General features: G+C 29.0%; 1 protein-coding gene and 1 non-coding gene across 2 annotated transcripts in view; one reads left to right on the plus strand and one right to left on the minus strand.

Annotated features, from left to right (window-relative positions):
• Positions 1–15,387, plus strand: part of LOC119685136 (extracellular sulfatase SULF-1 homolog) — a 163,110-nt gene that overhangs the window by 112,296 nt on the left and 35,427 nt on the right. The gene's annotated exons all lie outside the window — the stretch shown is intronic.
• Positions 762–834, minus strand: Trnaf-gaa. The gene has a single exon. It is a non-coding gene; the product is annotated as a tRNA-Phe (tRNA).

The following is a 15,387-nucleotide window of genomic DNA, read 5'->3' on the forward strand; positions in this document are numbered from 1 at the left end:
CTTTTTATTATTATTATTACTTTTTATTATTATTTTTTCATTAGTATTACTTTTTATTATTAATACTTTTTTTATTATTATTACTTTTTATTATTATTATTTTTAATTATTTTTTAATTTTATTATTATTATTTTTAATTATTTTTTAATTTTATTATTATTATTTTTAATTATTTTTTAATTTTATTATTATTATTTGGGATTATTATTTATTATTATTTGGGATTATTATTTATTATTATTTGGGATTATTATTTATTATTATTTGGGAATATTATTTATTATTATTTGGGATTTTTATTTATTATTATTTGGGATTATTATTTATTATTATTTGGTATTATTATTTATTATTATTTGGGATTATTATTTATTATTATTTGGGATTATTATCTATTATTATTTGGCATTATTATTTATTATTATTTGGGATTATTATTTATTATTATTTGGGATTATTATTTATTATTATTTGGGATTAATATTTATTATTATTTGGAATTATTATTTATTATTATTAGGGATTATTATTTATTATTATTTGGAATTATTATTTATTTTTATTTGGAATTATTATTTATTATTATTTGGGATTATTAATTATTATTATTTGGGATTATTTTTTATTATTATCATGTACTATTATTTTCTATCCTTACTTTATTTTTTATTATAACAAAGAAATTCTATACATTACGTATTGTTTCTGAAAAAAAAATATATATAAATTCAGTAAATAAAAACAAGTAAAAAAAACCATTTGCCGAAACCCGGGATTGAACCGGGGACCTTTAGATCTTCAGTCTAACGCTCTCCCAACTGAGCTATTTCGGCTTGTATCATATACGTAACTACAGCAAAGGACTTCCTTTTGTAAAATACACAACATAAATTTGTGTTAGATCCTTGTGGAAAAATACGTAAATGTGATTTGCATGCAAAGATGTCCATTTATTTTATACTTGAAGAACAAAATTAAAATCTTTTATCCTCGTAATTCGTGTGCTGTTTTTGCTGCTGATTTTAAACATCTAAAAACTTTTTCTTCAAATCTGCATATTTGCTCATAGAAATTTGCTTAAAAGGATGCAAATCCAAGGTTCCATTTTGCAATAAGTGCACACAATGAAAGGAAAACAACTTTCTGGGTCAATATGCAAAGACAAAATTTATAAGTTTTATGTAAATAAGCGAAAAATGAAAATAATAATAATAATAATGACTAAAAATAAATTGCATACGAATAAAGTGAACATTTAAGCAAAGATTGCAGGCGTTGATAAAAATAAATAACAAAAATAACCCAGATGTACAGTAGCATTGAACGGAACAGTGGTTCCGCAATGAATTCTGCTAAACAAAAATATAAATTTGCTGAAAATAGAATAATTTATTATTTGTTACGACTTCAGATACATGCACTTACATGTTTATTTTTTTATTGTAAAAACTCTTAATTTGTTAAGATATTTTCACCAGACTTAAACGTTAAGTACGTGATATAAATCTATATCACAATTGGAACCTGAATCTATTGGTAAATATGTCATTATAGTTACAATTTAAGCTAAAGAATCACACATTCATTATATATATGGGAAAGTTTTCAGAACATATATAAAAGAATTGTCTACAATTGTCTAAATTATAATAATTATATCATATAACACCAAAAAATAATTTTCTAATTAATATAGTGCAATCAAATCTTAAATTTATTTCATATGTGCAAGTAGTATACACAAGTCGAAGAATCGCTAAAGTATCATATGCAGACGCTATCAAGCCAACAACCTCCGTAGCCCAAAAAATATATATATCTGATGAATCACAAAATGTCCTCTCTGTTATACTTGAAAAACTAATGGCAATAGAAAATCGCCTAGACAACTTAGAACAAAAACATAACTGTACATCTGTATGATTGCTCTTAAAATTATGGAATGGAACGCAAATGGTTTGCTTCAACACAAAAACGAATTAGAATTACTTCTGCAAACAGAAAATATAGACATATGCCTAATAAGCGAAACTCATTTTACAAAAGAATCGTATATCAATTTTAAAAACTATAATATTTATCATACTATTCATCCAAGCAATAATGCTAGAGGCGGAAGTGCCGTTATAATTAAATCCAACATTAAGCATTATCAAGATAATAAACTCTCTAATGAAGAGTTCCAGGCAACAACCGTTGCAGTCGAAGAGAGTGGTTCCAAAATACAAATAACGTCCATCTATAGTCCACCAAGACATAACGTAAAATATGAACAATACATAGATCTATTAAAATTACACAAACATAAAGCAATAATTGGTGGTGATTTTAACGCAAAAAATGTTCAATGGGGGTCAAGACTAAATACCACAAAGGGTAAGGAATTACTTAAAGCATGTCAGGCCACAGGTTTTGAAGTTCTCTCCACTGGCTCTCCAACATACTGGCCAACTGATAGAAATAAATTACCAGATGTCATTGATTTCTTTATTGTAAATAAAATTCAAAAAAGAGACATTGAAGTTAAAGCAGGAATTGACTTAAATTCTGACCATTCTCCAATATTGCTTACTTATGGATGTAATATTCTATCTACGTTACCTAAACCGACACTAACAAACCGTCTAACAGACTGGAATTATTTTAAGGCCCAGATAAATGAAAATATTGACCTATCCTGCAAAATACAAAGTATAAATGACCTAGAGAGTGAAACGCATTGCTTTACAAACTTGATTCAAAAATCGGCATGGCGCAGTTCTCCACTGCAGAATAGTAAGCAATTTGATAAAAACTATCCGGTCGAAATTTTAAATCTCGTCTATAATAAAAGGAAACTACATAAAAAATGGCAACAATCACGATTAATACAAGATAAAAGAAACCTTAATAATGCCACTCAAAAATTAAGAAGAGAAATCAGTAATTTTAAAAATGAAAATGTTAAGAAATATCTTACAAACTTGACATATGATAGCAAAACTAACTATTCTCTCTGGAAAGCTATGAAAAAATATAAAAGACCGATCACTCATAATCCTCCATTAAAAAAAGATAATAATGAATGGGCGAAAAGCAATATTGAAAAGGCACACGTTTTGGCTGAATATTTAAGTAATACCTTTAGTCAAGAAGAAACCCATCATATAGAGCCAAATAACAACATAGATGATGAAGCTATTTTGCGGATAAAAAATAAAGAAGTAACTGGGGAAATCAAAAAATTGAAATTAAAGAAATCACCAGGATATGACCTCATAACTAGTGAAGTGTTGAAAAAGCTACCTCCAAAAGGAGTAGCCAAACTTGCACAGATATTTAATGTGAGTATAAAATTAAATCATATCCCTAGCTATTGGAAAGTTGCTGAAGTGGTGATGGTACTAAAACCAGATAAGGACCAACATTCTCCAACTTCATATAGACCAATCTCTCTCCTGCCAACCATAGGAAAACTGTTCGAAAAGCTTATCTGTAAAAGACTTGAAAAAGTAGTTTGTCAAAGAAATCTTATCCCAAATCATCAGTTTGGATTTCGGAAAAAACACTCAACAATCGAACAAGTACACAGAGTTACGCACGAAATAGAAAAGGCTTTAGAAAACAAAAACTTGTTCAGCTGTGTTTCTGGATATATCAAAGGCTTTTGACGGGGTTTGGCACTCTGGCCTGATATATAAGTTAAACACTATCCTGCCACAACAATATTGTAAACTACTGGAATCGTATATTGGCGAAAGGTACTATCGAGTTAAACTACTTGACGCGTATTCGAAATTATATCCTATAAATCGCGGGGTCCGTCAGGGGAGTATACTAGGCCCATTGCTGTACCTGCTGTACATGATTTGCCAGTGAACCCAAGATGTATTGTTGGAACTTTTGCAGATGACACGGTATTAATGGCTACAGGTCCAAACAACAAGGTGTCTACCACTAAGCTTCAAATCGCTCTTCAAGAAATTGAACAGTGGACAAATAAATGGAAGCTGATAGTAAACAGTTCAAAATCTAATCATGTAGACTTTACTAACAAAAGAGAAAATCAAATTTAATTATTTCTAAATAGCGTAAAAATTCCAGTTGCAAATTCTGCGAAATATCTGGGTATGAGTCTAGATGCCAAACTGAGATGGAAGGTACACGTCAAGAAAAAATTAAATGAGCTAAAAATAAGATACAAAAAGTTAACTTGGCTTATTGGAAGGAGATCTAAATTATCTCAGCAAAACAAGCTTATGATCTATAAACAAGTCTTCAAGCCGGTCTGGCTTATGGTGTCCAAATCTGGGGCTGTGCGAAAAAACATATAATAGATATGATGCAAAGATTTCAAAACAAAGCAATCAGGGATGCAGTTAACGCTCCGTGGTACGTGCGAAATTCTGATCTACATCGTGACCTTGAAATACCTACTGTCAAACAAGAAATTCAGAAGGCTGCTAAAAAACATTATGACAGGCTGAGACAACTCTTAAACAGCACCATTCCAGCGCTACTTTGTGATGTCACTCACAGACGCTTATGCCGCTTCAAACCTAATGACCTTTTGAGGCGTTTCAACCAGCAAGGAGATGACTAGTTCGTATCTATATGCTCACCCTAGATAGACTTAGATAAACTTACTTGTAATAAAAAAAACCTCTTGTTAGTCAATATGACTAGTTGTTGTAAATTTAAACTCTTCATTTTGTTTAAATATAAATAAAAAAAAAATATGTGCAAGTTCTTAAATTTAAAATACAAATTTAGGATTAGGATATAGTCGCCAAACATTATAGACCTTTACGAACCATCTACTTATGTTAAAAGTAGTCTGTTTTTCAAATTTGATTTTTCAACAATTAATATTGAAGCATTTATTAGACGCGTTTCACATTTTACCAGTTTTTACCGTATGGACTTACCCATCGTCGTTGTTTTGCACATAATACCCTTTATTTTATTAAGGTAGAGATTTTGGATTGCAACCTATATCTATTACCGCCTTAATTGACTTAGAATACTGTTCCAAGTCCATCCACGTTCAAGTCCAAGTGAGTAATTACATTACAGAGCTGCATTTCTTAAACAGCTGTAATTGGGTTAGTTGTAGTGCCGTTCAAAAAAATGCAAATATTTAGCCATAAATATCGTAAAACAAAAACACGATTTGTGTAAAACAGAGGTTACTGTAAATATATAAGATACAAATATAATTACATTTTTATTCTATAAACGTACCAGTTGTTCAACTGTTACGTCACCTTTGGTTGGGTATAAGGGAAGTTTGAAAAAATATTTAAACTTCTAAAGTTTCTATATATATCTAATACTTTCTTTCTATAAAATTGACAAAAATTTATGTAGTCAATGAAGTAATAGAAGATAATGACAATAGCATGATTCTTATTGGTTAGAGACACCAAAGAGTTTAACTGGAAACACGGAAACTATTTAGATTATAGAACAGTACAAAAACCTTACTATTCTAATTTTAAATATGTGTTATCTTTTATTTTATCAAGGAAAAAAGTATTTTAGTTTTAGAATATTCATTTTTAGGACTTTGTAATTGGTAAGAATACTTAATTAATTTTATTGACTATTTTTTACTTATATAGGGACAATGGTGCGCCATAGCTCTTAATATCTCCTGTTCTATTATTGCATTCCACAAAATGTACGGAGGTCATCGTCCTGTAATTCCTTTTTTGAAAAGTGGGAGTTAACAAAAGAATATGTAGTTAAAATATAAATGGTTTAACTCATTTCAGATCCAGTTAGACTACAAAACCTACATTAAGACTGAAAAGTTTTCGGAAATTCTCATTTAAAATTCGCGCGCTGTATATTTTTCGATATTTTAAGTTTATGTAGTTTGGCAGCACTGTCCTTAATTACTATGCCAAAAATGAGCTCGATCTGTCAGACAGTTCGTTTACGGCAGCTGTTGAAACCAGTTCACCTCAGTAGTGCGTTGCGAAATGTCTTCGACGGTCGTACGACCGTCCTGGAAGGCTTTGTACCACTCATAAACTTGAGTTTTCGATAAAACTGATTCCCCATAAGCCTTTTGTAGCATTCGCAACGATTCTGCACACGAAATTTCGTTCGAAACACAAAATTTGATGCAAACTCTTTGTTCAATATTTTTTTCCATTGTTTTTTTCGCAACGCCCTACTGAGGTGAACTGGTTTCAACAGCTGCCGTAAACGAACTGTCTGACAGATCGCGCTCATTTTTGGCATAGTAATTTTCCTTAATTGCTGCCAAACTACATAAACTTAAAATATCGAAAAATATACAGCGCGCGAATTTTAAATGAGAATTTCCGAAAACTTTTCGGTCTTAATGTAATATCATTTTTGTGAACAATTATATTTAATAAGTGAATATTCCTTAATGGAATATGGAATATTCACCCGCTTTGAAGGGTTGTCTACTGTTTTGATAGCATTGAATTTCTTTTGGTCAAATATTCATATTTATATTAGCCATAATATAAGACTTTCTCAGCTTTGATTTTCTTTAGATACCTAATGATCTGAATATATAATAGTGGTAGTATTTTTTTTAAGATTTAATGATATGCACTCTTACCTTAAAACAGTGTAAAAGTTTTATTTTTAAACGGCTAGATTAAATCTGGTATTATCTGGTCTTGCACTATTTTCGCTTTCAGGTTTTAATCTATGGGTGAATCAAATACGTGCATTGGGGGACTGTATACCATAAAGTGTCTATTCTTGTATAGCCTAGAGTATTTCTCGTTTTCAGTAACTGTGCTTACGTTTGGCAATTGGTGGTAGCATTTGTGAACTCAACTTAAGAGTTCAACTTGACTAAGCAACTAAAGAGTCAATATTTATTAATTTTATTTTACGCAGAAATGATTGAATGAATGTGAAATATGGAAATTGTTTACATTTATTTGAAGTTTAAACAAACTTTATATACTTTATAATAGGTTAAATAAGCTTAAGTATCTTTTTTTCACCAAAATATATACACATACATATAATCGTATAATATGTGTATAACTGAATACATTAGAATGTATATTATCTCTTCTTTATTTTAGAATTTAAATTTGATTGACAATTCTTAAAACTGTGTTGACAGTTTTCTAAACAAAATATTAAGATTTGGTAAACAATAAATAATATCTGCAACCTGTAAGAGTTAAGTAAAAAAATATAAACTAAAAAACTTTGCAGCTGCTAAATTTTGTTCCTATTTTTTATTTCGAAATTATTAGTATATATGTATGTATATATGTACTAATAAAAATATTACTCATCTTCCTACTAAGAAGTACTAACGAAATACACATATTTCCCTGAATTTTGTTGAAATTATTTTTAAAATTTTAAAAAAAAAATCTATTTAGATTTGATTTAAATTCTTTGAAACGGCTTAAAATATTATGAAGAAACATAAATTTGTAAAAGGTGTGTTCTTTAGTCTCTATACTTGAAAATCTTCTAATGAGTTCACGTCCTATAAGTGAAGACGATGCTCCCCACTAATATACAAAATAAATTTGCACCTTTAAATCATTTCGCAGCTGCCTAATTTATGAATTCTTTTCCTGTGAAATATAAAAATTTATAGTCTGTGTTCACGTAGTTTGCATCTTCACGATTTTAGTTTATTTTTTTTCACAATCTATTTTAATATATGTACAAAGTTTTTATTTCTTAATTTGGAAATATTTTAAATGTACTTGTATAAAATATGTACTTGGCAAATTGTCAACTTCTGACATTTACAGAGTTTGCTTCGGTTTTTCAGTGACAACAGCTGCCGATTTTTGCATTCTCTATTATTGAATTTAGAATTACAAAAGTTTTTTGAATGCAACTTTAGAATTGATAAATATTTACAAAAAAAAATGATGCCATATTATAAAAAAAGTAACTGACAACTACATTTTACCAATTTCAAATGGGTCTTAAAAGAAGACCTTGATCTTAATAAAGGAAAAAAATGTACATCAATTGCCAATAAATTATTTGCTACTTTCTTTTTACTGGACTACAAATCAAAATTTTAGAAAAATTTTTTATATTTTTAATGTGGTCTTGCTTGCAAAAAAGCAAATTTAGTATACTTGCTGAATAAGATATATTCATTATCACATATAAAAATCTTGTGAATGTATATATTTACTTTGATGAAAACAGTTTTTTAAGTTCATATCCGTTGCAACAAATATATAAGATATGCAATGTACCACATCCTTAACTTAGAACTATTACGCACACCCAGTTCCAGCTATAACATATTGTTTATAGTACCGCTTTTGAACACACTTTTCAAATAAAGTTCCCTGAAAGTTTCTAAAGTTAACATCTGTACATTCACAAAGGAGTAGTGAGAATGCACTAAAACGCTTGTCTCTGCCCATAGCTAGAATAAACTCATTCATTTATTTTCTTATGTACATGTATGGAAGTTTCAGATATCAGTGAGTAGAACTGATAGTGTCTTAATATGTGTGTCTTCTATATACCTTATGATATAAGAACCAAAGGTTATTTTAGAAATATATTTAATTATTTGATTAAAAAAGATTCTCTTCAATTAACTTACATATTGCAATTATGTATCAAAATGAAATCTTTCAAAATTTAAATCATTGGTTCCCCACCGGTGGTAAGGCAAATGGTTAAAAATGATCCGTAAATCAAATTTCATAGTTATGGATACATGGCTAATAATTTGTTCACTGAGACCGCACTTATTTTCAAGTAATTATATACCTATTTTAAAGTCTATATAATATACCTACGCACTTATACAATTTATTATGCATTATACCAGAGATATAATCATACAGTTCATTATTCTTAAACTTTGTAGTCCCTACCAAAAACAAATCATAGTAGTCATTGGCCAAAAAAAAGGTTGAGAATCACTGGTTTAGATGCGATGAACTCTGGAATATAGCATATTCAATTATTCAATAAAATGCAACATAACCTTTTTGTGAGATAAACTTTGACAAACTCACAATTATTTATAGATTTTCTCAGGTATGACAAATTCAAAGAAATAATTCCACAAAATGCACATAATAAAGTTCATAGACTGTCATGCTTAGGTATTAACGAGTGTTATAAAAACCTATTAACACATCTAAGCATAATTCTATAGTATCAAGCACCAAGTGGTACTACTACTCGTTACACTCTATGTAGTAATTAATGTATGTGGTCATCGACATATCAAAAGATGACATGGGATAATATCATTAATACTTAACTGGGATCTGCATTTTAAGCTAGTATCATTATGTTCTTTAAAAATAACCATATTTTATCGACTTTTAACGTTCTGATACTTTTATGTATTTGTTGAATACGTCAAAAATTCATCTAATATTAGATCAGATATTATGCCAGCGCTTAACCTAACCCAACTAATAGGTCGATCGTCTTTAATGGCCGTTCACGTTCGTTTAAATATATGAGATCGTGCTACTGCCCTACTATAGACTGTACGTTTCTTTGTAGTACCATCTAACACATAATTTAATTTCTTTTATATTATGGAATCATTTTAAGGCCGTATAATGTTTTAAATTTTAGCATTAGAGATTTAATTTGGAAAGTTAAAGACATAAGTGCCATGAAGTTAAGTTATTTAATCCCTTACTAATGCAAGACATGACTATAGAAGTTTGATATTCTTTATAACTTATAGCACATTCACACTGTTTCATTTATCTACACATTTATTTATTATTTTTGGTTACAGTTTTCAAATTTATTTAATTATTTATTAAACATCTTATAAAATTTTCACAATGGTTACCCCTAATTAAGCTAATTTTTATCTAATTGACTCTACTCGAAATTCTGGTAAATACCAACATTTGCTGCCATACTGATATAATTCACTATTTCCCCTTAATTTACCATCAATTTACTCGAACTCGCACACGGCCTAAGGCAAAAATTGTCGAATAAATTGCTTAAAAATAAATTTCCCACTAGCAAAATATATTGATATTCTTTAAAACTTTAGAACATTAACTCTGTGTCATTTAGACAGTTTTGTTCATTATAACCACTAATGAGGATGATTTACAATACAAAAAACTTTCGTATAAATGAGCTCATTATCAATAAATTAGCTCATTTAAGGCAAAAATTGGTGAATGTAATTCTTAAAAATAAATTTCCCACTAGGGAAATTACCAAAAGTTGAAATTATTGTCATATATTTCATATATTGCAAATTAGTTTAAGTAGCCTAGGTGCAATTTCAATAAAATAAAAAAAAATAAAAAAATATTTTTCAAATGTTTGTCAAATGTAAACAAACAACAGCTGAGCTGTAAATATTGTAATTGATATATTAAATTAATATAAATGATTTAATATATCAATTGCATATTTCATTTTTTTTATGTGATATATTATGTTATTAGGTGTAGTTTATGAAAATTCTATCAGCTATATAAATGGAGCTCATTATATGTAATATGAGCGTTTCCTCATTAATATAAATGAGCAAGTGTCTTAAGAAGACAGTGTGAATGTACTATTAGTTTCCACTTGAAGATACAAAACATCTTCAAAGTTACTTTGTCCCCTACGCATTCATCTGAATGTACATGTAATTGTCTAAAAAATTAAGTGAGGTAATCCGTACCTGACGCAAAACATGGTTATAGAAGAATATCTCATTCAGTATCTTTTAATATACACTTAAAGATTCAAAACATTTACAGAATTTCTATGTTTGCTATATATTCATCTGAATGCAGATGTGCTTCCACATCCGTAATTAATTTGAGAAATGAATACTATCATTTGCAATGAGTTTCTAAGTCTAACTATAATCAGAACTTCCTATTCTGCAACATTTATTTATAGAAATAATTATACTATGAGATCTGGTAGAAAATATACTTACCATTTGTGATTCTAAAAACAATTTAAATAATTTTCCAAACATAATTAAATTAAAATGCCAAATTCCTCGAACTCTGAATTTTTTATTTCTTGAAAGAAATCTCAACCTGTCACAGAAATTCAATTAAGTTTATTTCGTTTCGTTTTAAATTGCCCGTCATTTTATATTTGTTTTATGCCATAAGGAATTTAAAGAAACTTAAACACAATCGTCAAGTTCGGTATTTGCAAGCCAAATTCCTTTTCATCGTACGAGCGAAGCATCTAACATCGAAACTTCAATCTTCCTGTTGTGTGCACGTTCGGAGTGACAACAGCAAAAGTTGTTCACCTTGGACTAAATACATTTTTGTACAATTAACACTTTCGAACATACACAAACGCTACATAACACAAAAACTTCAATGCACGCAAACTATATACACAGCACCATCATGCATGCTCCTCATATATAAACTTGAAGTTTTTTATTACAGAGCTTAAGATAGAAGATATGAGATACTTGCTTCTTTCCTTTTCCTATATAGGTATGTTGTGTGCAGGCATGCATTTGCAAATAATGTGACATATATTTCAAATGTTCGCTTCTAGAGCGAGCAATCCACAAAAAAAGGTAAATAAACTGTGAAAATAAATAAAGGAAGTCATATACCGCATACAATCAACGAGAGCACATTCAGAATTTGCTGAGATGAAATCCCTGAATTTGGCAAAAATATTGGTTTCACGAAACTAATAAAAATTTACAAAAAAATTGAACAAAACATTTTAGGAAAACTTTATATACTCATATGTATAGTATATATGTTTGTATCTAGATATCGATAAAAAAATCTTATAAATGTGATTTAAAATATATGTATGTTGTGATTCATTTGTCGAAAAAGGTTTTAACCCTAAGCTGCGCTCCAATTTATGACCACAAAAACTGTAAAGTTCAGTTTGATGAATTTGAGGAGTGGACTTTTGCGTCTTCTTTTTCATTTTGTATACATTTTTAATATATACGAGGGGATTTGGTTTTTATTTTTTGATTATTTCGGTTTGCGTCAAACGGAAGCCAAGATTAGTTACAAGATAAAATATCAGATCATCTTCAACTGGTTAGATGGTGTGGTTAGTGCTGCTAAGAATATATGAGATGATATTGATTTCAATTAAAAAGGGACTTTTTATTTTTACGATAAAGCTGTAGCTGTAGGAAAATGGCGACTTAGCACAGATGACATTTTTATTCATTTTATGAATCAAAATCACTTTTTCCGAAAATCGTTAATTCAAAAAACATTAATTCATTTCTAAATATTATTTTTCACTTCAAATTTCTTTAATTTTTTTCTTTACTTTTACCATTTGCTAGTATAAAATTGCAATAATGACTTTGTTTTTGATTTATTTCCAACCTCTACATAAGAGCAAGAAACTCTCATGCATTCATTTACTCTTTTACTTTGTATTTACTATGCGCGGTTCAGTTTTTTTACTGAACCATTTGCCCATATAAAACGGCAACCGTGGCTTTGATTGTATTTGCACGCTTTGTATGAACTTATGGTTCAGTTTAGTCGACTGAACCTCTAGTCAAATGTAAAACGATTTTCGCTCAATTATTTCTTTTCTCTTTTGTATTTACTTGCATAACATTGGAGGTTCACTTTTTTATTGAACCGCTTGCACGCAGTAATTTAAGAGTTATGATTATTTTACGTACATATTATGCGGGGCTTGTTTTCTCTTTTATTTTTATATTTGTTTGTATGTTTTGTGTTGTGTATACAATATTGAACATAGTCCCACTGTAAATGTTATTTCATTTGCATGCTTTGTAAGCAGCGCGGTGCAGTTTTTATTCTGAACCTTAGTATATTTTAATAGGAATGTGTTTTCTTTTTTATTAATTAGAAGTAATATTGGGTGTAACTAACATATGTATGTGTGGTTTTGTTTGTATTATACGTTTTATGTTTATGTTAATATGTTTGGAAAAGCTATTATAAAAAATGTTAAGTAGCAAAATAGCGAGATTATTTACCTAATAAAAGAAAAATCTAAAATGGAAGCTTTGTTAAGATGTTCAGTGAACACTCTGAACCATTCGACGCTTCGCCTCTGCTTATACTTACAGTGTCAAAATTTAAGCATCAGAGTTAGATAGTTTGACAAAGATCTCAAAAATATTTTATAAAAACAAACGTTGTATACAACATATCTTTAAAAATGTGTTTGTTAAAGATCTATAAATGAATAGTGAACAGGAATACAGAAACCAAAAACTTTTACGTATTTGTTAATATTCAAAAAATTTATATAAATTTTAAATAATCGCTTAAAAGAATTCACTTTTTTAGAAGTATTTTAAAGTTGTATAATACGTTTTGCATTATTAAAAATTTATTCTTCACTGCAGTATTATAAATGCATTTTTAGTGCAATATTTTGCAGTAGTAATAAATTTTTCAACCAATTTTTTTTTTTTCGTCCACCCAACCAATAATGACAAAGTCCAACCCAAAAATGCCACTCAAAGACTATTGGACTACCGTATGTTTATTGTCAACAAAAGTATCTGTGTATATGTAAAAAGATATATTTATGGCTGAAGTACTGGTTGGTGCTGCCACATAATGACACAAAAACACATTAAGCTCTTTTTGTGGTAGGCAGTGAGTATGAGTTATCCGAAAAGGACACCCAAATGCAATCATTTGTGCTCAAGGCAAGACCCAAGCACCCACTGGCAAGAAAACGAAAATGAAAGAAAATAAATAAATAAAATTAATTAAGAAGTGGAAAAATATTGCATTTATATTTTTTTTTTCTTGTTTTTATTTATTTTATGTATATATTTTTTATGTACTTTTTGTCACTCATTTTGGTATTCTTAAGCCATTAAATCCATATTAGTTGTGTGCAATTGCATTTAAATGACGTATCAAATCTAAATAAGATATTAAACTCAAGCTTAAACTCATGCTTAAATGACTGTATAATGAGCTTTAATCAGCTTTAAATGAATTTTGTGGGCTAAGTTCATTTAAACGTATTCAGATTTAAGTAATACAGGTGTTACAAAAACTTTATCTGCTCTTTTAAACATATTCGTATGCTTATTCAATCTCGTAATTAGCTACCCATACGTATTCTTTTATTGAGCGTTTATACGTACTTTGTATGCTGTTAAATGTATTTTTCCATGACATCGAAAAATGGTAATGGTAAGTAAGGGAAGAATTTAGTACCGTGAAGGCAATTTTTTCGTTTAGTTGAATGTCAAATAGTTGAATCTGCTTCTTACTTTTGTAAAAAAAAGCGTTACATGTTAGGACAGATTCAACATGAGTGGTCTCAATAATATATCAAACGCTATTCTATGTTTTAGTCCTCGACGAAAGATTAATATAACCAAATGTATTAAATAATTAAATTAAATAAGGAATCACAAACAATAGTTTTTAAAGTAATTATTTACTTTTATATGTATGTATAATTTGATGTGTATAAATAAAATTAGAATTCCTGACAGTGGCGTACTTTAAGAGGAGTAAAGGATATATTTCACCTTAGACAATATAATTTTCGAATAATAAAAATTATACAAATTTTGTATTGCAAATACGACAATGCAATAGTTGCAAGCATTTGGATTTAGATGAATGACAATAAAGGAACATTATGAGTGTAACGCAAGAAATCGGGTTTAAATTTTGGTTTTGGTAGACACATCTCTTGCGAAAATAACGATAGTCCAATTTAAGAGTGGTTAAATATAAAGACCATATTTTTGCTTCTTTTTAGGCTTGAAGGAAAGGTATTTAAGATATGGATCAAAATTTGAGTTAATGAAACGATATGAAATTTGCACTTTTTTTATACAATAAGTATTTAAAGAAAGTTTTTCTTATCCACTAACTACTCATATATTCTTATATTTCATAATATATATAGTACATATATTGTCATATTATAATGTGCACACTTATACTCGCATGTATGCCTAAGCATCGCAGAAACTACAGTTTGCATCCGTGTATATACCCAGTCTCGTAAGCTGATTTTAATGTATAGTGTCCTGTTAAGATTTCTGTGGTAAGTCCTTACAATCGTGGTATCTCCTATTGTCATAAGTACCAATAAGTTATTTGGATTATGCTAATCCTGGTAGATTATGTCAGTATTCCTTTTTGTTCTGGTTCTCCTTCTCCTTAATGTGTCTAAGTTCACAGAGAAGTTCTCAGCGATGTGGCTGCTCTTTTTCTTGGCTAGTTTAATTAGTCTGTATCGATTTCCGCGTACGCTGGTATGTTTCAGTATTCAGAGAATCAACACCTGATTTAATTTGTCCAACAGGTTTACATTTTCAAGACATTTTTGCACCAAAGTTTAGTGTTTTGATAACCGCTGTGTGTCAGTATTGCATTAGTTTTTCCCTGATATTTCCGTTAAATATTGAAAAGTACGCACATAAATATCGCGTGAAT

The sequence above is a fragment of the Teleopsis dalmanni genome, chromosome 2 (assembly GCF_002237135.1).
Source record: "Teleopsis dalmanni isolate 2A chromosome 2, ASM223713v2, whole genome shotgun sequence".
Taxonomy (NCBI): Eukaryota; Metazoa; Arthropoda; class Insecta; order Diptera; family Diopsidae; genus Teleopsis; species Teleopsis dalmanni.